The sequence below is a fragment of the Oryctolagus cuniculus genome, chromosome 3 (genome assembly GCF_964237555.1).
Source record: "Oryctolagus cuniculus chromosome 3, mOryCun1.1, whole genome shotgun sequence".
Lineage (NCBI taxonomy): Eukaryota > Metazoa > Chordata > Mammalia > Lagomorpha > Leporidae > Oryctolagus > Oryctolagus cuniculus.
In genome coordinates, this window is record NC_091434.1 from 73,084,907 (window position 1) to 73,108,278 (window position 23,372).

Here is a 23,372-nt window from a genome sequence, read left to right on the forward strand (position 1 = left end):
AGGACACCGGGAGGGCAGCCTGTTACAGCCTTCTTGGGATCCTGTGAGGCCCTGTGCTAGTGCAGAGCACTGGTGGGGGCTCTGCAGGGTGCAGACTTTGCATATGACTTTAACCTTGAGTCAGCCACTTGACTTCTCCAATCCGTGGTTTCCTTGTGTTCCAAAGAAAATAAAGATTGATTCTTTACACATAAGGTTGTGCTTACGGTTAAAATCGAGGGAGGGAGATGCAAATCAAAACCACGTTGAGATACCCCTTCATACCCAGTAGGATGGCCCTGATTAGAAAGACCATAATAGGCCGGCGCCGCGGCTCACCAGGCTAATCCTCCGCCTAGCGGCGCCGGCACACCGGGTTCTAGTCCCGGTCGGGGCGCCGGATTCTGTCCCGGTTGCCCCTCTTCCAGGCCAGCCCTCTGCTGTGGCCAGGGAGTGCAGTGGAGGATGGCCCAGGTGCTTGGGCCCTGCACCCCATGGGAGACCAGGAAAAGCACCTGGCTCCTGGCTCCTGCCATCGGATCAGCGCGGTGCGCCGGCCGCAGCGCGCCGGCCCCGGCGGCCATTGGAGGGTGAACCAACGGCAAAGGAAGGCCTTTCTCTCTGTCTCTCTCTCTCACTGTCCACTCTGCCTGTCAAAAAAAAAAATAAATAAATAAATAAATAAAAAAAAAGAAAGACCATAATAAGTGCGAGTGTGGATGTAGAGAAACTGGAACCCTCCTACACTGCTGGTAGGGATGTAAAATGGTACAGCTGCTTTGGAAAACAATCTGGCCTTTCCCCAGATTAACATATGACCTGGAAATTCTACTGTATACATACTAAACAGAATGGAGAAGATCTGTCCACATATGAAAGTTCATAGCAGTAGCATTCAGAATAGGCAGCTGTCATCAATTAATGGAAGGAGGAAGATAGAACCTCTGTTGTGTGGATCCATTTATGTGAATATCCAAGATTGCAGATTCACGGAGACAGAAAAGACATTAATGATTGCCTGTAGTGGGAGGCCACAGGGAAATAAAGAGTAACTGCTAATGAGCACAGGTGCTTCTTTTTTTTGGCTGATAACAGCTTTCTCGAATTTTTGTCATAAAACCTCTAAACTGTGATGGTGGCACAATTCTGAGAATACACCAGAGTCTGTCACCTTGTACACTTTACATTGTTGAAGTATATGGTAGGTGAATTTCATATCTCAATAAAACTTTATATTTGAAAAAATAAAAATAATGCAAGGCAAATTTCTTAGCATTGTACGGTAAGGAATCTATTAAGTAAGCGCTCAATAATTAATTGAATCTATCAAGTAAGCTTTTTGTTTTTTAAACAAATGAAGATCACCCATAGAGAGGTAGAATGACTTACTCTGATCGTGTGGCTCCCTCTCTCTAACCTGGAGCCTGGTGCTCTGAAGGCTGAGTCACTGTGCCGAGAGTCCTGCCGCTGGGCCCACCTGCCTTCCTTTCTAATGTGGCCCTCCAGAGTTTTGACCTCAGTTGCTCTCCACCCCCCTCCTTTTTTTTTTTTTTTTTTCTGTCTTGAACTTTTCTGCTGTAATGCTTTTCAAGCTCTCCTATTGTGCATGCAATGTAAACTTGAAGCAGTCAACAAAATATTTAATTAGCCATGAAAAACTGTTTGAAAAATTGATTCATGGCCTTGCCTGCTATTGACATTTCAGAGACTGATTAGCCCATCTAAGAATTATCCAGGCATTTTGCTTTTCTCCTTTTTCTCCATGCAGCATGTCTTCAGTCTTTTCTCTTTTCCACTTGAAACAGGCTGGGCAATTAAAAGCAATAGAGACTTGACTTTTCACAGTAGCAAATCCGGCATGACTACCGAAGTGTTGTGACTGATGTGAAGTGAAATTTGGGTTTCCTGTTATATTTTTTTGTTTTTGTTGTGGAGTTAAAAGATGCTTTCTCTGGCTGCTGCATTTGGGTATCATCAAGTCAACACGACATGGAGTGGCCACAGTAAGGTGCAGATGGAAATAATGAGAGCAGAGGATAGAAGCAGGAGATAAAACACTTCAGATGGTGGTTAGATGTACTGGACAGTCTCTGATAAACAGGGCATCCCAGATGTTTTTTTTTGCCGACAGTCATTGGAACTGAACGTGAGGGTGTGCCCTTGATGGTATTCCTGTTTAGATTACATGATGATTAACCAGTCACGTTCAATACTGGGAAGCAAAGAGGGCTACTTCTAGTTGCTGTAGTAAACTGTTGAGGATGGCATATGGTAAAGTTCGATAGATACAATCTCAGAACTATCTTATGATGTGGATGTCTAGCTTTCCTTTAAGGAGAAGTAAAGAAAGCCAGTATGCAATGACTATACTGAGCTTGAGTGAAAAAGCGGACGCTTGCAGTTGCTTTAGATACTTCTCTTCATTATTAAAAGAATATGGGCACTTGATAGAGAAGTTAGACAGTTTTTCAGCGCCCACAATATACTAGGCACTCTGCTGGGTTGGGATGCTTGACTAAAGAAGAATGAATCTAGTGATTATGTGGTATTGTTTTACAGTTGTTTCACTTATTCTATACAGATGAACAAGGGTTAGTGTTAGCTTGCTATGAGGCTTCTAGAAAATTATTCAGAGTATTTCATACTCCATCGTATGGATTTTGTCTGTAATACTCATTTGCTTTGCTCTTGTAGGTAGTAGAGACATATATGTAAGATGAAAAGCACATGGAAGTAATTTATAATTGTAAAATAAAAAGATTTATTTGAAAGGCAGATCAGTTGAAAGAGAGGAAGAAAGAGTTATTTTCTGTCCACTGTTTCACTCCCCAACTGCCTGAATTGATCCAGGCCTAAGCCAGCCATCTGGGTCTCCTATATGGCCCAAGTACATGAGCCATCCTCCACTGCTTTCCCAGAACACTGGCGGGATCTGGATCAGAAGCAGAGCAGTCACAGCTCGGTCTGGCGCTTCAATGTGGGGTGCTGAACAACGGTGCCGGCCTCCATTTTTACCTTTAATTCCTTTGTAGACTGTGACCAAATCAGATTTTTTTAAAGCAAGATTATGTGATATAACTATGTAAGTTCAAATATTTAATGATTGTATGCATTCATTCATTCCAGTGATATGAATTGAACTCTTGAATGTGCCCATTAGTATACCAGGTACTAGGGATTTCGGTATGAACTAGATGGACATAGTCTGCCCAGAACTTACGTGAGGAACCCTCTGTGAAAATGCATACAATTTTGTGACAGGGTGAAATGGATATACATGAGTAAGTACAGTCTACTGTGTTTTCAGATGGGGGCTGTAATATTTCAAACAGTTGTGCTATGCAGAAGGGTTCCAGTGACTGAAAAACAGACAACTGTGGTACAGTAGATCTCTGGCATTCTCCAGGAGGTCTTCTCTGAGTGTGACACATGCATTACCTGAATAGTTTCAAAGTGCAGTGAAAATGGTCCATGTTGGTCCTTGTCAATTTGAACCATGGCTGGTGGTAGGAAATCAAATTTAGCAGAACAAGGACCTATAATACAGTGTGTTGAGAAAGAGCAATAAAATAATTAATAACTTTTTCTCTCCTATTTAGTATTTTGAGCATAGTTACGTGTATTACAAGGTTGTGTCCCTATGCTGATCACTTCAGCCTATCTATTTTTAAGAGTAGAATTCAGAATACAAATATGGAAGAATTCTAATAAGAAAGTTTATCTTTAACTCAGACAGTATAACATTAATACTTTAAATCTCATTACAGCATTATAACCTGAACACCACATCTTTCTTCCTTTCTGAAGAACTTTAAGAAAAATTATGGCTTGATGTCATCTTTGTCCATTCACTTATAATCAGTTTTGCTAATGATCTCAACTTTGCAAAAATAGTTACATGAGACTGCATATTTCAAAGGAAGTAGGTAAGGCTACCAGAAGTTGTTAAACTTTACACATTTGGATGAAGTCCACGGTGATTCATGCCTTGAAAAGTACTTGAAGCAGAAGGTAAACCCACTTTTTGTTTTTTTCCAGGGTAGAGGTCAGTACAAAGCATCATTTTGAGCACATACTAAGTTTTGAGCACTAGACTAAATATTTTACACATATTATCTAATTTTTCTGCATAGTAACCTGATGAGGTAGGTGTTACCTCTCTGTTTTATAGGTGAGGAAACTGGTAAAGATGATCACCAAGTGGTCAAGTTGGAACTTCATGTCAGATCTGTCTGATGCAGGAGGCCCTTAGTTGGTAGCCACTGTGCTGTGCTGTTATCCCGTGCAAGGGTTTTAATTTCATCCTTGTTCTTTTTTTTTAATTCCATAAATTTTCTATTGTAGATATGAATCTCTTGTATATATAAGAAATCTCAACCAATATAGCTTAATGCATGTAATGCAGACAGATTGAAAAACATTTTTTGGCATGTGGTCTGGACACATGAATTGACGTGAACCTACACACTATAACCCTGTGTTTAGCAATTAAATAGAAATTATAAGTAATGCTTTAAAGATGTAGTAGCTACATAAGTATTGAAGTTTCAGCTACAGTTATTATTTTGGAGAGAAATAGCATCTATTGATTTAAAATCTTTAGTCCTAAATTCTAAATTGATTTTCTCATTTCTTTGTCGACGTAATTAGGGACTTGTCTTAAACTGTCCATCTTCATAGACATTTCTGTATATATAAAGGTCATTAGTGACTTTTGAGGATGTTTGGAGATTAAAGAAAAGGAGAAAGACACCAGCGTGGCCAGCAGACTCCGCATAGGTTTTTGATGATAATCAGAATTTGAGCATTTTTCTCCTCTCTTTCTCCCCTCGGTGCCATGTATGATTTGAAGATCAACTGTTAGTTTTGGAGGGGTGGGCAGATTAATGGCAGATCATTGAATTTGCTAACTGAAGGCTGTTTCTTGGGCTCTTCCTAAATCCATACCTTCCTTTTGGTCATTGAGCTTGCCCCAAAGATCCCTGGCATGTTCTGCCTTAATATGGACCTAACCATCTGCCTTTTTCAGCAGTGACCTCGATGAGTTTTGTGATTAGGCTCCTTTGAGGACTCCTGGGCTACAACAAAACCCGCATGATCATCATCCATAGGAAATGAGGTGCTAACACTGGATTGGGTCCATAACGCAAAGAGCCTCAGACAGTAAGCCATGGGCTTGAGGTGTGGTGCCATAAGCTCCCTGACTCTGTGGTCAGGGAAGTCACCTTAGAAGTTCACTTAGAAGAATGGGGAAGCAGAGGACAGTTGGAAGCAGGAGGTGTGGGTGGCAGAAGCTGTTGAAGACATGTGGGCATGAGGGAATGAGAGTCTGAACCAGATCTGTGGCAAGGAACACTGGAGTGCTGAAACTGACAGGGATGGGTACATGACTGGGTGTAGGGGGTAAAAGTGTGGGAGACAGAAGAAAGCATTTGTGGGTAAAGGGATAGAAGGATGGCAGTGGAGGGAGCTGCTTAGGAGGGAAGAGGAGGAGTTGTGAATGGGCATCTTGTGTTTGGCTTTCCACTGGCACCTGCTTCCACTTGAAGGTGTCCGGTAGCCAGGATGGAGTGTGTAAGCTCAGGGGGGGACCATGGCTGCAAAGAGCTGTGTGTAAGAGCTTCCTCTGCGATGGGGACTGCGGGAACCATGTGCTAAAGCGAGACTGCCATCCAGGACCTGGCAGAGAGGACGGAGAAGTGCTAAGGGAACAGAGCGAGGATGGCAGAGCCCGCGGAGGACCCTGAGAGGGGAAGACACAGGCAGAGGTGGATGGCAGGCTTGAGCGCTGCAGAGGTAAGGGACAGGAGGACTTACAGAAGAAGCACGTTGGATTTAGCTCCGTTTTCAGAGTAAGGGGAGAAGCTGGGCAGTCAGAGATGATGAGCGAGGAGAAGAGGAAGTGCGAATGGGTAATTTGTGAGAGTTTGATGATAAAGAGCAGGAAGATTCACTTGTAGCTTGGAATGTGAGGAGGTTGTCAGGGTCAGTGGAGATGGGTGTGTATCCAGAAGCTCGGCGTGCAGGAGGGGAAAAGTAAAGAGGACAGACAGGAGGCAGAACACAAAACGCCTTGTGAGTCTTGGTGAGGAGCTGAGGTTTCTCCTGCACCCCCCGACTCCGCTCCTGGAAGTTCAGGGAAGCTGCGGTAAGAATTTCAGAAGAGACGTGCAGTGACCCTGTGTGCCTGTAGGAAGAGCTGCCCGGCATTGGTGTGTTGGTTGTTTATAGGGCCCAGGTCGGGGGACTGGTGTGGAGTGCAGGTGAGGATTGGTAGGGGTGTACATAGAGAACAGGCAGGGGAGAGGCTGAGGTGGCAGAGTGGCATGACTTTGGCTTTGAAAGGCTTCCATGGGGATGGGAGGTTGGGAGAGTGGTAGAGGATGCTGGGGGCGAGGGGTACGTGGGAAAGCTGAGGCTGGCCTCCTACTTTCTGACTTGGAGAGTGGTGGGTGGGAGGAAACATTTACTGGTAGGGTGCTGAGCGTTCTAAATGTGTTGAGCCTGAAGTGACTGGAGGACATCCAAATGGAGATGCCCAGCAGACAATAAATCCCAGTCTGCAGATCACAGGGGACTGTGCCTGGAGAGAAATAGGGCGGGCGTGACCGCTGCGACCACCATGTGCACAAGCTAGCCGGGCTGTGTTGCCTGCGGTCAGCCTCTTGGCTCAGGTACTGGTGATCCACACCCACGTTCTGAGTTTTCTGGGTGCCTTAGTGCCGTTTTGCTCTTAGCTGTCTGTAATTTGGCCATTGGACTCCTAACTGTAATTAGGCAGAAGAAAAAGAAGAAAGTGATGGTATCCAAATACACCTGGCTTTACGACTCATTAGCAGGTGTGATGAGAGGATCAGCTCTTCTAAGGATCTTGGATTGCTCGTGAAGCTCTTCTGTGCCAAGAGTTGTTCTCCCCGCTCCCCTACTGTGGCCTCTGAAGTTTGGAATGATTTTTTTAATCATATTTTATTGTTTTTTAACCCCATGAGAATACACAGCTGTGTTATTTTTTTTTTTTTCTGTTAAGATCAGTGACTAATCAGATACTGTGCTTGTTAGGAAGATACATGAATTGGAATAATAGGTTTTCAGAAACTTTCACAGGGGCCTCTATGTTATTTATTTTGCTTCTCTGGCAGTCTCTCTTTAGTATGCAATAAATTATCAAAAATAAAATTTGTGGCCCTTCTCAGTATTGACTTGAAGCACTGTTGAGATATTGCCTCAGAAATAAAGTCTCTGGAGCATTTTTATGTTGGCGCCTCTACTGTAGCTTCCACTTATTACTGAGCATTAGTTTTCTGGTGATGTAGAGGACGAGAGTCTTATCCTAGAGGAGGTGGTATTTTCTGTTAGCAACAGGAAGACAACGGTGCTCTCCACAATTGTCCTTTTCATTTAAAAACAACAGAGCTGGAGCATATACATGGAATCTGATTGACAGAATGTTGGTTGTTGTTGAAAAGTGGGAACGGGTAAATGCATTTGGTTTGACTATTCTCACATTATATGCATTTATAAACGTCTGCATGAAAAAAAGGTGCTTAACCAGAGTGGATGTAGTAGAATGCAGTAGCCAAGAGGAGGAGGTCAGTTTCTCCCCCATTTGCCGCCCTGCTGTGGCACAGGGCACTCTCCGCCCACAGGGTGAAGGTCTTTCTGCCTTCCAGAGTGGAGCCTGGAGGAATGCGACACTGTAGCCCAGCTGTGTTATGTGGTAGCAGTGCTGCATCACGCAGGGCTTGGGGCAGTTTTCAGGGCAGAGGCTTTATCCTCCCGTGAAACGGGATTGCAGAGGATCCTGCGTCTCCTTAACTGCTCTGTGACTTTTGCATGGGTAAGACGTGGGGAGGTAATTCCACGAGAGCTGGGGTTGTAGACAGTAGTTTGCTTCTGCAAACAGAGCCTGCGTTGCCGTCCTTGTCTCCAGACACCAATGCTGCAGTCAGACCCTTCACGCTTGCAAACCAAAGTGTACATGGCTGGTGCGTGCATGCACGTGAGCGTGTATTTCTAACTAACCTCACATCTGAAGTCTGCCTTTTACAGACAGCAGGGTGGCGAGATGAGATGGTTACAAAGGGAAAATGATTTTCCTGAACGAGCACGGATGTGTTTGCTTCTCTGAGTCGTGCCCAGCACGACGGGATGTTAATATGTCATCCCAGAGGCAGATGGGCCCATCCATTCTGATCACTGGTTTGTTGTTGCTTGGTGTCGAGAGCTGTGCCTCTCCTCTCAGAACCTGCAGGTGCTTAGTGGAAGGCCCGGCTTTGTCTTGACACCATCTGCTGCATTGCTTCAGGAGACAGAGTAAATGAAGCCCCTCAGCCTCCCCGCCTTCATCTCTGTGGGCTGGGGGTGGTGGTTCTGAGGACCTGCCACCCGTAGAACGCCTTTAGGCCTCAGTCTTTCCTGCATCTCACGTCTTAGCTTGGGATTCTTTGTCCGGTCACTCGTTCAGCTCTTACTTCTCAAGTGCCTGTGCAGCCTCAGCATCTGTGTTGGATGCTGGTGCTGGTTCACGGTGGTGATCACTCTCAGACCTGGGTCTCCCAGAGTAAGGCTTCCTGTTCCTGGCAGCAGAGTTCAGTGACATTGGCTGTGGGGGTGATGGTTGTGAAGGCACTCAGAAGAAGGTGGTGATCTTCTTAACTCACCTCCCCCCCATCCACCCAATCCCTTCAGTGGCTCTGCAATGCTGTGTCACTAACCCGACAGGCACAGGGAGACGTTCCCATGTGCTGCAGGGTTTTTTTGGGTAAAGCTTTCTTCAGGCAGCAGAAAAATGTTATTCATACATTCAACATCTGTTTATTTGGTCCTGCGAAATGCAAGATATCCTACATAAAAGGACCCAGAATGGTATTAACCACATCTTGCCCTAGGCCTATGCTTTCCCAGCTTCAAATTTTCTTACATGCTGGAACATTTCCTTAACATCTTTGGAATCTTGTGGAAAATGCCAGCTTACCAAAAACAACGGTATACATTATTCTGTAAACATTATGTAGACAAACACAAACACGGCTACCTGGCTAAGAAAATTACAAAGCAGAACATAAACAAACAGTGAACCTGTATCGTTACTTTTCCCATGTGTTCAAAAACAGGGTAGTCGCTTCATTGACCAGACCAGTCTATTGTAATGGTTCGTCATCTTTCTAGAATATATTTGCATGAGTAACAGATATTAAAAATGTCAGCAACCCTAAATGTTCATTTATAGCAACAAAGACAGGTCAAGATAAGGTGATGTTCTTGTTTTGACCCTACCTTCGTGTCAAGGTTTTCAAAGTTGTGTTTGTTTCTTTTTAGTTTTTAGTTCTTGTGAGAAGTTATGCAGATCATCTTTCCATTACTTCTTCACCTGTTGGAAAAGTCAGCCTTTGTACCTTGTTTAGAAATGGATACTTTTTCCTTCTCTCTCATATTTTTCAAAAGTAAGTCTGCATAACTTCAATTTTTTTAAAAAGATTTATTTATTTGAAACTCAAAATTACAGAGAGAGGAGGAGAGGCAAAGAGAGCGAGTGAGATTTTCCATCCACTGGTTCACTCCTCAGATGGCCGCAATGGCCGGAGCTGCGCTGCTGGGATGCCAGGAGCCAGGAGCTTCTTCCGGGTCTCCCACATGGGGGCAGGGGCCCAAGGACTTGGGCCATCTTCTATTGCTATCCCAGACATAGCAGGGAGCTGGAAAGGAAGTGGAGCAGCCGGGTTTCGAACCGGCACTCATATGGGATGCTGACACTGCAGATGGCGGCCTTACCCGCTATGCCACAGTGCTGGCCCCTATAACTTTGATTTTTAAACACTTATTTATTTTTATTGTTGGCTGAAGACTTCATGCATAACAATGATTAAAAAAAAAGATACTCTGGGCGAAGAAGGCAGGGCCAGTGTTTGCTCTACAGTCCTGATGTTTCTTTCTCAAAACATTCCTGGCGTGTCTCCGCCCAGCGCCTTATCTGATTGGTGAATGAGGAGGTGGACAGCAGGCTTAATTCCCCGTCCTCTTCCGGTTCTCCTGGAGTGTTGTCTGTCATGGCAGCCCTGCCTGTGTGAGGGCGGGACGTGGGGCTCAGCCTTGCTGAGAACCGCTGAGGTAAGTCGTGTCCAAATCCAGGGGTCGGTTCGCGGAGGGTGGCTGCTTGCTCCGGGTTTAAGGCATCCTCTCAAACATCACCTTTATAAGAAATCAGATCTGTGCTTTCTGGTCTTCTAAGTTCGTATGTAACTGGGGCGGAGGGCGTGGGGGCAGTGTTACCTACCAGGGCTCCTTGAAGCGCACGACGTTTTGCCGCCTCCTGACCCCCACGGCACCCTGTAAACCCTGCCAGAAACACACTGCGCATGTGCAGATGAGTCTAGCAGTCGGCGCGCGCCTCTCTTGGCTTTTCTTTCACACAGGGATGGACTCTTCTCGCTCAGGTTTTTCTACCTGGTGTGTTTTCATGGTTGTAATTGGCTGCGTACTGTTCCCTCATACGGGTGCTGCATTCATTTTAAAGCCAGAAATAGTAACTACGCTTGCATTTGCGCGTCACAGTCAGCCCGCCAGCGAGAAAGCTGAAAGATCTGCCGCTCGGGGCCGTGGAGGACAAGTGGTTTTGCAGGCTTTCGTTTTCCTGTGGGAGAGGCACGTTCTCCTTCTCTGCACTGTGGCTGACAGGCCTTGGCCTGGTCCTTGGTGACAGAACAGCAGCGATTGGCTGTGTGTGGATACAGTTTTTAGAAAACCTACCGCTGCCACTGCACTAGGCACTCTACGCCGAGCAGTACCTGAAGTGTTATCTTTGGGGCAGTTAGTAATGATTTCGGTGAAGGAACTCGAGGTGCTGGCGTCTGAAAGTTACACTACAATCTTCATGTAAATGTGTATATTTTAAAAATCAGAACTCTTAGGGAAATGATAATGTCACTAATGGTTTCTGTATCGATCACTGAGTCTGGATCAGTTTCCATGCCACAGAAATCTGTGGGAACCTGAATATTTTTCCAGTGTTTTTCCTGTATCATTATTCCCTCAGCAGGGTTCTTTTTTTAACAGAAGGTTTTCCAAATTAACTTTGATTATGTTGCCTGGACCTCAACATACGTGCTGTTTAACCAGTAATTAACCCCTACTCTTAATGTGAGGTGTTGTTTCAAGGTACAAATCCAATCCCTATTAAGTTGTGGCAGCCCCTGCCAACTTAGTTTTCATTTTATTGTGTTCTCTGCACAGTTCCTCTTCATATTTCGCTGGAAGACATTCACACTCTCCATTAACAAAACTGCGGTGGGTGCTATTGCTGGTGTCGCTCCTCTGCCGGCTGATTTGCCTTTGGTTTATAGAGACCAGTAGTGAGGCTGCTGGATCTGGTGTGTGTATCAGTCAGGCTTCAACCAGAGACTCCAGGCCAGGAGGAGACCTGCAAAAACATTCACGGTCCAGAGTTGGCTTGTGTGGGTGTGGGAGCCGGCCGGGCAGGCTGTGAGAAAGAGCAGGCTGGAATTCCAGGGCATGGCGGACCCTCGTGTTCTCCCAGTAGAAATTCTACAGAGAAGCCTCAGCTCTTCTCTTAAAGCCTTCCCACGGACTAAGTCATGCCCACCCAGATTCTGAAGGATAATTCCCCAGCTTTCAGTCAGTGTGGACTTCAGTCACGTCCACCACTTGCCCTCACAGGGAGGCCTGGCTCAGTGTTTGACTGAGTAACTGTGGACTGTGACCTCGCCATGGTGACACCTTGCCCTGACCGCCACCGTGTTTCTGTGGCTGGCTAGGATTCTTGCTCTTGCAGGAGTCAGCTGTGCTGCCTGCTTGGAGCTGTGTTCACGTTCACTGGCACCCCTCCTCCTGCTGCAGTGAAGTTAACTCTTCCTCATTGCCGACCTCGAGCAGATTCCACTCTGCTGCAGCGCCAGACACGGATTTTCTGCTTTTCCCCGTGGTTTTACACCAAGCGTATTTTCTCATCTGTGGTAACTTGCCTTGCCAGAACAGAGCATCTCTATTGTTTTCTTTATTAGCTAGAGTTACAGGATCAGCTTGGCACCCGTTCTGGCAGGAGCTTTAGTTCCTAAAGACAATAGTTGCAAAATTCGAGACTGCCTTCTTGGCTCGTGGCTGTGGTTGTTGTTCTTTGTCACCCTAACCCGAGGAAGTGCCATGTTGGAGGTTTGATAGGTCTAAAGCCGAAGGAGAAATCTCATTGCTTCTCAGGGTTTGGGGCTGCTACTTCAGAGCCATTCCCTTCCGATTTTGAGAACATTTTCTTTGAAGATACTGCCGCTTCATGTTGCGTTTCTAGAGTTACAGAATTCCATTGCCATGATCTGAAGAGCAACATTTATCAGATTTGGTTCTTCTTATATTAGAAAATGGTAAAGCATTTTAAGAAAGTTGCTACAAGTGTGTTCTTCACTCAACTAGCTCAGTACTTTGAATGATTTATTAACCTGAAAAAAAGTCCTTTGTTTCTCTATTTTCATATCCTATGAACTTTTATTCTGTCTTTTTACATTCTGGAGGAAAGGGGCACCATATTTCAGCAGAAGTAGACAGGCATTGAATTCCAGAAAGTTTTTTTTAAAAAAGTGAATGTGTTAAAAAGGGCTAAGATTTAACAATAGCCACTTTATCAATCATTAATAGAAATGGACTTTTATTCTGTTTTATTATGTAGTGATAACATGTTCTAATGGAAATAGTTTGTCAGTGTAAATTAAAACCTAAGTGTTTAGAAGCCCAGAATGCCCACAGTTGGAAAACACTGACCAAAAGCCAAAGTATTATACAGGGTCAATTATCTGGCATGGCAAGGGCTATCAAATGGGACATGCTAATTTTCAAAGAGTTACTGAATATAGAAAAATGAAAGGAAATTTAATAATTACCTTATCACAATCCTTACCTTGATTGTCTATCAAATCTCCCTAAATTGGTGACTTAAGACCATACTCTTATTATCAAGTCTCCCTGTTTCTTTGGGTCAGGGGCTCAGGAAAGCCCTGGTCGGTTGGTTTCTGGTCTGATGCACCTGCGGTCTGGTCAGGCTGTCTCTCTGTGGGGTCTCATCTGGGATGCCCAATCCCGTGGAGGCCTTGAGGCAGTTGCAAAACTTCGTAATGCTTAAAGGCTTCAGCTGCAAGTATTCCACTGAGCGAGATGAAAGTCACATTATCTTCTCTGATCTCACTCTAGAAGTCATGTTGCTTCACTTCTACATGGACGCTGTTTCTTAATAGTACAGAGGCAAAATGCAAGAAGACCCTGGGGGACAGGAGATGTTGTTATTGGGCATCAACCTACCCTCTGCCTACATGAAGGCTGTGAGAGCTTCTATCTTTTTCACTTACAAAATATAGTGTCACACTTCTAAGACCTTCCAGGAGTCTAAGCTCATTAGAGTCTCACCTTCAGTCTCAAATCAGGGACCTTGCCCTGTAAAGCAGGCTTGAATGCAGATGACGCTCCTCAGGGCCAGTTCCATGGGTACAGCTACTGAATACCGTTCTCCACTTGAAGGGCTGTGAACTAAAGAGGCTCCCACATGGAACAATCGGGAGGATCAATCTTGGTCTTGTAGGCGTGCCCACAGAGGGTAATGGGAGGCACACAGGTCCTCACCAGCTCTGGAATCTGGCCAAATGCGTGCTGCCAGTACCTTGGTTGGAGAACCTGTCCTTTTCTGTTTTCTATGCTCTTGAATCTACTCTCTGGGCTCTTGGTTCTGTTTGTTGAGTTATTCTTCAGTTTCCATATGAAGGAGACAGTGTTGGCTGCAGAGTGACCTTCTCAGACTGTGTCCTGCTTGCAGGCTTGGGAATCTGAAGGTTTCTTTTCATTTTGTATCATCTCTTTCTTTTATTGTGACCTGCAGTAGTTTGCAGTGCAGATATCTTAAAAATTCTGTGTGTTTTCTGTGAGTCACACTGGGTTCTCTCTATCAGGCAAGATCCATCACCATAGATGCTTTGTCTACTCTAGGTTCCCCAAAAAACTACCCAGGGCAACGCCCTTAAGAGTCTTGTGAGCCCTGCTATTTAATGTGTAGTTCTGCGAGGCCAGCTCTTCCGGGCCTGAGACGGCCTCAGGCGTTTTGGGGGAGTGTCTATGAGGTACCCCCTAAGATCTTTCTGAAGTCTTAAGTAAAGGTTATTCAGTCCTACCCTGGATCTGATCCACGCTCTGAGGCCATTGGTTTGAGAATCCTTTGAGGTCCAGAGAAGCTGGGAATGAGAAGGAGTTTCTATATTTAGCAGTTTGTTCTTTAGCTCCTTCTTCTCTGCTCACATTTTGTCGCAGGCAGTGATCAGGACCCGGGGTCACCCTAAGGACTCTGCCTGGCTGTCTCTCGGGCTTGATCATCGGGTTCATCAGGTGCACTTCTGTTTCCCACTGTCCCATAGATGTCAGTGTTGCCAAACTCTGTGTCACTGCGTGATGAGTGCCTCTCTTCTCACCAGATCCCAGGAATGTTTTTCTCACTTCCCTCCAAAACCTACTTGACAACCTTCTTAAAACAACCACAGTCATTTCGTTATTTTTCATGGTTTTTGTGTGTCAGGAATTTGGACAGGGCTTGCCCTGCCTCAGGGTCTCTCATGAGCTTGCCATCAGCTGCCGTGGAAGCAAGTCCAACCGCCTTGGGGCTTCTGTGATTCTTGTTGCTTGAATTCTTTCAGGTTTGGGGTGATTGGTTATATGTCCATAGTGACAGAGCAGTTAACATGGAATTTCTTTGTGGCTTGTAATCCCTCTGAAGTCCTAGGACATCCTCTGCTTTACTTTCAGAAATTCAAATTTGACCATTCTCTCTACCCCTCATGATCCCTTGAAAGCTGTTTTTCCATTGTCTGAATTCCAAACTCTTAACTGGGTGTATAACACATGGTGTAAACTCACAGGCAAAATTTGTCTTGCAGACACATTTTTTATAGGCTGTGCAGAGGGTTTTTTTTTTTTTTTTGGACAGGCAGAGTGGACAGTGAGAGAGAGGGAGACAGAGAGAAAGGCCTTCCTTTTCCGTTGGTTCACCCCCCAATGGCCGCTGTGACTGGTGTGCTGTGGCCGGCACACTGCGCTGAGCCGAAACCCGGAGCCAGGTGCTTCTCCTGGTCTCCCATGTAGGTGCAGGGCCCAAGGACCTGGGCCATCCTCCACTGCACTCCTGGGCCACAGCAGAGAGCTGGACTGGAAGAGGAGCAACTGGGACAGAATCCGGCGCCCCAACCGGGACTAGAAGCCAGGGTGCCGGCGCCGCAGGTGGAGGATTAGCCTAGTGAGCCATGGTGCCGGCCGGCAGAGGTTTTTTTTTTTTTTTTTTTTTTTTTAAACTTGTTCTATTTAACAATTAAAAGGGGGGTGTGGGTTTGGCACAGTGATAAGGATATTGTTGAGGACACCTGCATCCTCTATCAAAGTCCCTGGGTTTAGACGTCAGCTCTGCTTCTAGTTTGGCATCCTGTTAATGCATTCCTTGGGAGGTAGCAGTGATGGCTCAAGCATATGGGTCCCTTGCTGCCATTGTAGGAGACCTGGATTGAATTGTGGGCTCCTAGCAGATGCTGTTGTGGACATTTGGGTGATGAACTAGTGGATGCAAGATCATTCTCTCTGTGTTTCTCTGTCTGTCTGCCTTTCAAATCAATCAGTCGATCAGATGTAAAAATAGCATCACATAAAAATCCAAATTATCAACTCCTCTAAGGGAATCAATACCTGGAAACGCTGGGGCTGCCTCCTGCAGCAGCTGACATTTGATGCTGGGCACTCTCTTATGGTGGGGACAGTCCTCTGTCAGATTACCCAAGTCCTCACTTGGCCGGCTTCCCTTCTTCATTTTCTGCTTTGCTCCTTTAGACCTTCCATTTCATCATCTTACTGTACAAGGGTTTTTATACAGCTTTTCCAACCTTTGTATCAGCCATTTCTTCAAAGTAATCCCTTGACCCCATTACCTTGTGTTCCAGCCATGTCGCAAGAGTCAGTAGAAGGCATGGAGTTCTTGGTTCTGTCTGGGTAGAATGCCCTGTCTGTCTGCACTCTGGGCTCCTAACAGTCCTATTCTCTTAGCACCCTTTGATAGACAGTCACCCTCTCTTCTCTGGTCTCACAGAATATCTTAGTTTTTTATCATAGCAATTCCAAATGTCTCTTCACTTCTCTGGATTGTGAATTATAAAGGATAGAACTTACTTTGTTCATCTCTGGTCTGGAACTTGTTACAAAGGTAGATATCCAATAAAACTTTGTTGACTGAATGACTAAATAAGTGATTTTTAAAAATAGCTGAAGCAAGCTCTTTACCCTAAAGGAGTGTAGAATATGATATGTCATCTGACAAATGTAAGACAAAGTAGAATGATAGAATGGTACAGGGGAAAGTTCCACTAGGAGCATTGATTAAAAGCTTCTTACATTAGGAAGAAATAGATAATTGGAGAACATAGAAGGGCAGAGTATGTATGTGATGTACATGTAAAATGATAGCTTGGTAAAAATAGCTGGATGGTAGGATAGGTAAAGGTATGTGGTGAGAAATACTGGTAAGTCTCAGAAAGGTAGCTTGGGGCTAGGCTGTGGAGAGACTTGAAAGTTAAGGAATCCGAACTCTTCCTGTAGCTAACTGTGATCATTGTAGGTGCTTTAGAAAAAGTGCTTATGTTCTATTAGTGTCAAAAGAAAGCTAAACTGAACAGAGTCCTGGCAACATTTTAGAAAATTTTTTGTTTGTGTTTTAAAGATTCATTTTATTTATTTGAAAGGCAGAGTGACACAGAAATAGAAAGAGAGGGGAAGAGAGAGAGATCTTCTGTCCACCGTTTCACTCACCAAATGGCTGCAACAGCTGCAGCTGTGCAGGCTGAAGCCAGCAGCCGGGAACTCCATCCAGGTCTCCCACATGTGTAGCAGGGGTCCAAGTACTTGGACTTTCTGCTGCTGGTTTCCCAGGTACATTAACAAGGAGATGTATTGGAAGGGAAGCAGCCAGGATTTGAAATGAAACACTAGTATGGGATGCTGGCATTGCAGCTGGTGGCTTAATCCACTGTGCTACGATGCTGGCTTATAGAAGTTTGTTTTGATAGAAGAGGCAAGAGGTCAACATTGAAGGGGACCTCACACAGCACAGTGGCAGCCAAAGAGGTAAAATTTGCAAGATGTGATGTTTGTAGATTTAGTTTGTGAAAAAAGATTAACATATTAATATAATAATAATACCACACATCATATCTTTAGTCCTTATTATGCACCAGGTGTCCTGTAAAAAGCTTTGGATGACAGGTGCCCTTTGGCCAACATGATGGGCAGAGTTGGGGGTGAGATTCTGAGATAGTAACCAAGACAACAGTGGGAAAAAGCCAGCATGAGACTGGAGGATTAATAAGGGGATTGGAGATGGGGCAGTGGACTCAATTTTGAGATAAGGTTGATGATTGGTAAGGTGTTTATGTTCAACAGGATAGGTGGAAAACAAGATTAAGAAATGAAGTGCCCAAGATCATCAACTTAGATGAAGGAAAAGGCCAAGGAGAAGGTGTGTTCACTCAGGGCAATAGCATCTCATGAGCTCAGATGTGCAGTGGGCAAGGAACAACCTTGTTCGTGGTAGATACAGAGAACAATGAATGATGGAGACTGAGGAGGCTAAGAAAGAAAGCAAGAGGACTGTCTTGAAACACAGGGCTGGAGAGAATTTGAAGTAGAAGAGTGGGTTCAACGATGCCTGCAAGATGATGTTTTGCCCACAGGGGGAGCATGAATCGACAGTTATTAGGAAGCCCCCAAATCTTGAAGGGGGAACAACGACTCTGGTGGCCCAGTGAGGACTGATTTTATTTTGTGCATTATGAAAGAATAAGAATGGGATAGGAAGTGAGGGCTACAATTAGAGACTGTAGGAAAACACTGACAGTGAAAAAGGGAAAGTGATTGCTTAAGGAAGCAGCTGGATGAGAGGGGTCCCTGTGTGCCTCCCCTTTTTGGGAGACTATTAGAGGCATCTGATCTTGCTCCTCGCTGAATGCAGAGGAGCCAGGGCCGTCAGAGGCTGGAGCAGTGAGTGAGTATATCAGTGGGAGCACAGCCAGAGGCTCTGGTCCTGTAATGGAGAAGGAACCTATTTTCCTTGCACCAGGTGGGGAAGAGGATTAGGAAGAGGGGTGTTTTAGGTACAAGTAGGATGGACCTGGTGCTCTCAGGGTAGCAGGTGAAGTGATAGTAAGCGATTGGGCCTGGGTGAGATTTAGCACCACTCTGATCAGCTCACGTACTGGCTGGGCCAACTTCCAGCTGTGTGAGCTTGGTTGTTACCTTTGTCCATGTCTCAGTTTTCCCTCTGAAAACTGGAGCCATAAAATGATTCTCAGCTCACAGAGCTACCAGTAAGATCATGTGGGATAATGCATTTAGGGGATGGTGTTATGTAAATATTAGCGTTATATAAGGTCTAGCTGGCATTGCAGACTGGGGGCGAGGGAGTAGGCTGACAGTGAGTGAACATGTTGTGTGGCACAATGCTTCTCAGACCTGAATGAGAAAATGCAAGCCTGGGTTCTTGCTTAAAAGAAATATCCTGGTGTGATAGGTCTAGGATAGAGGATGAGATTCTGAATTTTTTTTTTCAAGATTTATTTATTTGAAAGGCAGAGTGACAGAAGACAGAAAAGGGATCCTCCGTCTACTGGTTCTATCATCAAACAGCTGCAACAGCTGGGACTGGGCTGGGTTGAAGTCAGAACCTGGAATTCCATCTGGGTTTCCCACGTTTGGGCCATCTTCTGCTGCTTTCCCAGATGCGTTAGCACAGTTCTAGATCAGGAATGGAGCAGCCAGAACTCAAACCTACACTCTTACGTAGGATGCTGGCATTGCAAGCCATGGCTTAACCCACACCAAAATACTGCCCCAAGATTCTATGTTTCTAACAAGTTCCCAGGTGATCCTGTGGCTGCTGGTGTGTGGACCAGCCTCTGGGTAGACAGGGTTGCAGCAGCACTAATGCTCAGATTGGGAGTGACCAGAGTGATGGGCTTGTGACAGGTCTTGTTATTGGCCCCCTTAAAGACTGGAGAATGGAAGTCTAGGCTGACTTCAGGGCGTTCTCCAATGAGGAGTGGATAGGAGGACACATCTGGCCTGGGGACATGAGGTGTGGGTTACTAGGAGGTGCAGCCCCAAGACAGTCTCCTGTGGGCTTCAGGCCTTCTATGGTTGGGAGTAAAGCCAAGCAGGGCTGAGAGAAGGGCAGGAGGAGATCAGGGCTGGGGTGAGGCCAGGAGCAGGTGGACGACCAAGATGCTCAGAGAGGTGGGGGTCAGAGGTGGATGTCAGAGTGTTGGCTGTGGGGGCAGTAAAATATTTAGTGCTAAAACCTTGCTGAGTCTCCTTTTGTTTGTTGATTTTTGATTGTGTAGAAAGCAGGCTTGTTTGCTTGACTGTGCTTCAAGTACTTTATAAACATCAATTAATTAGAAGCTTTTTTTTTTTAATATTTCTAGTCAGTGGAATGCCTGATAACGGAAACATCACTTTGTGCAGCTTTCTGCCTGGTTCATCCTTGCTGTGTGACCTGAGAGTGATGGGCTCCTGGGACCACGGCAGTATAGGCTAGAATCAGGCACATAGTGTGTCCAGCAGAGGGAGCTGGAAAGTGTTCCAAGGAGATCCCCAAAGTCCATGTTCAGGGAGGTGTTAAGGTGGCAGGAGAAGACCTGGCAGAGATGTATAATTTGGGACATGCTCAGGCTGACTTGCCCCAAGTGGTGGAGTTGGAAGCATACCAGGGGATTCCAATTCAATCCCATCGAGGTGGCATGTACCAATGCCATCTCACTGTTCCAGGTGATCAGTTTCAGTTCACAGTTGGTCATGGTGGAGGGACTGGGAGTCAAAGGGAGCACATAGACAAGTCTAGTACCTGCTAACGCTAACCGATGGAGTAAATAAAGGGGAGAGTGATCCAACATGGGAAGTGAGATACTCAGCAGACTCATAGAATGGCAGATGTCCTAAATAGCACTCTGGCCTCAGAATCAGCCCTAAAGGCATTCGGATCTGGCTGAAAAGCTCATGAGAGTATTTCAGGCATGGAAAGCCAAGACACTCTGGCAAAAGATCTCTGCGAGTGAGATCCCAGTGGAAAGAACAGGTCTTCAAAGAAGGAGGTACCTTTCTCTGAAGGGAGGAGAGAACCTCCACTTTGACTATGACCTTGTCTAAACAAGATAAGAGTCGGAGAACTCAGAGGGCTTCCATAGCCTAGGAAACTCATGACTGGAGCATAGGGAGATTACTGATGCCATAGACAGGAGTGTCAGTTGGTAAAGTCAACAACAGGAGTCACTGTGCACTTACTCCTCATGTAGGATCTCTATCCTTATTGTGCTGTACATTGAGATTTAATGCTATAACGAGTACTCAAACAATATATTTCACTTTGTGTTTCTATGGGGGTGCAAACTGTTGAAATCCTTACTTAATGTATACTAAACTGATCGTCTGTAAAAAAAAAAAAAAAAAGAAGAAATTATCAATTCCCAACTTGACTCTCACTGGGATTAAACATGACAATAGGTCTGCTCTGATTTCATCATCATTTAAAAAAAAATCATCTATTATTTTTCACTTTATGTTTCTGTGTGGGAGCAAACTGTTAAAATCCATACTTGATGTATACTAAGCTGATCTTCTGTATATTAAGATAATCGAAAATGAATCTTGATGTGAATGGAAGGGGAGAGGGAGTGGGAAAGGGGAGGGTTGTGGGTGGGAGGGACGGTATGTGGGGGAAGCCATTGTAATCCATAAGTCATACTTGGAAATTTATATGCATTAAATAAAAGTTTAAAAAAAAAAAAAAAAAGAAGGGGATAAGCACGCCCATTGAGACAAATTCTCAAAAACTTTGGCCATTGTTCCCATGGAGCCCATTGTCTTTTGTTCAGGCACACGGCCGTCCCTGACATCATTCATGCCCTGTACAGAAAGTTGGCCTCCTTATACTCTCCTCATATTCTCTGGCCCGCGTGGCACCTTTGAGATGTTGTACAAAATCCAGCCACCCAGTATTTATAGAGTGCACCTGCTCTGAGGGACTATACACCAAGAGTGAGCCAGGCACTCTGGTGACTGCTCCTCATGTGGCTGCCCTCTCCTCCCCTGGCTGCCAGGCCTGCTTGGGATGTCCTGCCCAAGGGCCACCAGAAAAGGCAATTAAGCCACATGTGCTCCTCTGTCCATCCCACCCAGCCTGCCTCCTCTTGTGGGGATCAGGACTTTTGATCCTTTCTTTAATGCCATTTAGAGAATGGGGAGGAAACATTCCTTTCCTTTTCAGGTATATCATAAATACAGCTGGAATCGTATTTAATTTCCAGCCTTAAGAATATATGCTACTGCATGTATGGCTTTTTCTAATCTGAGGAATTTGTGTGATTATGAATTCTTCTAGGTGTCACTTAAATTGAGCTTATTTCTCTGAGAAGCAGTGGATTTTTTTTTTTTTTTGTATTCCCCATGACAAGAAACTTAAAGAATACATCATTCTGCCAAGTCTGATTTATATGTGGACAAATCATTTAGCATGAGAAAAGCCATGTATTAGCAATGAATTGCAACTCTGAGGGTAATCACCTCCATTCTCCTCATTGTGGTGGAGGATAGGTTTTTCACACCTCGTTCTGAAGATTTTACTTTACAGAGTATTTTTCAGTCCCTAAATAAGAAGGCTGTGTGTGATACTATGTGGAACTCGATGGCCTTGACCCTGAAAGGTGCAAGTTGTTTCTCATCTTCCCTGGAACTCCCTGCAAGGATGTAACGTTGTTGAATTGATTTCCAGGCTCTTCAGTAGAAGCCAGTGTCCCACAAATATACCATGAAGCCTGGGTTTCAAATTTTGCTGCAGATTTCTTCCTAGGAGTGAGTGGAGGGAACCTTGTCAAAGACAAACTATTATTCTTATCCTTGCTACTGTCCTTCCAGTATTTTTTCCCCTATACAGATTGTTGAAAATTCCTTGTCTTCATTAAGTTAACGTTTGTGCCCTTATTTGCTTAACCAATATTTACTGCTTGACGGCCGCCGACACAATTAGTTCCATGGTTCCCTCTGCTAGGAAATAAAACAAAGAGAAGGAGACAGCCAGCCTTTTAAAATAAAATAGAAGTGGGAGAGAGGATGGTCATTTAATTGTTGGCTATTGGGTCTTGCTTGTGGAAATGAAGCTGACAGTTCTTGTAAACAAACGTACAGCCAGAGGAATAAAGGGCATTGTGAACTGGATTTTTGGGCATAGAGCTTGAATCTCACCCAAAAACAGAGTCCCTCACTGTGATCTCTTAAAAAGAATATTGCTTCACCAACCGTCCTTGATTTCTGTAGTTTTAATAAATCAGAGTTGTCTTCTGTTTCTGATACATGATTCTGCTTGTTTTCTCATTTCTTAGTAAGAGTGCATTTGAAAATAGATGTGGCTTTCCATTCTTTGTTTTAAATGTAGTCATTAACCCCTCTGTGTTGCTGTCCCTTTGATTGCCAAGAAAATAATTAATTTTATTTCCCGTGTCAACAGAAAATTATTTTCTCTTGCCTTACCATTTCTTTGTAGCTTTCAAATGAGCAATCTGTTCTGAAAATCCTGAAGTGCATTTCAGCATTTTTTTTCCTGTAGTACTTTGCCAGCATCTATAAGCAACACTAAAATCACCATCGTTAGGGTAGGTTTTTACAACAAATCAAAATGCAAGTAGAAAGAATATCTCATGCCAAGCACAGCAGGGCTTTTACTAAGTACGAACTGTTTCAAACGTAGATTAGTTAAAAAATATGCTTTGCACTGGAAAAAAAGCATTTTCTAAAAAAAAATAGGATGTAACTGTTTTCAATTATGAATAAGAAGTTTTTTCTTACTGTTTAACTTTCTGTGTTAGAGTTCAAGTCTTGTAGGACAGGTACATCAGATTGCTTTTTCAGATTCTCCATGGACATGCCCTCCAATCATACCCAGCCTTGAACATGCCTTGTTTGTTATTTCACATTGATGTGACATAAATAAACTCTTTAAATTTAAGTTCTTTGGTATTTTCTTTGGGTTTAATGAAAATCCATGATATAACGAAATATATTTCTAAACATTATATTTATTTATTTGAGAGAGGGAAAGAGAGAAAGAGCACGTGAAAGTGAGCACTCCCCTCTGATGATTCACTACCCAAATGCCTGCAAAGACTGAGGCTGAAACAGTTTGAAGTCAGGAGCTAGGAATTTTATCTAGGACTTCCACGTGGGTGGCAGGAACTCCACCACTTGAGCAATCATAGCTGTCTCCTGGGATCTGGGTTAGCAGGAAACCAACTGGGAGTGGAGCCAGGGCCTCAAACCCAGGCAGTGCTATGGAA

General features: G+C 44.6%; 1 protein-coding gene across 2 annotated transcripts in view; it reads left to right on the forward strand.

Annotated features, from left to right (window-relative positions):
• Window positions 1–23,372, forward strand: part of STK39 (serine/threonine kinase 39) — a 335,022-nt gene that overhangs the window by 169,461 nt on the left and 142,189 nt on the right. The window lies entirely within an intron of this gene.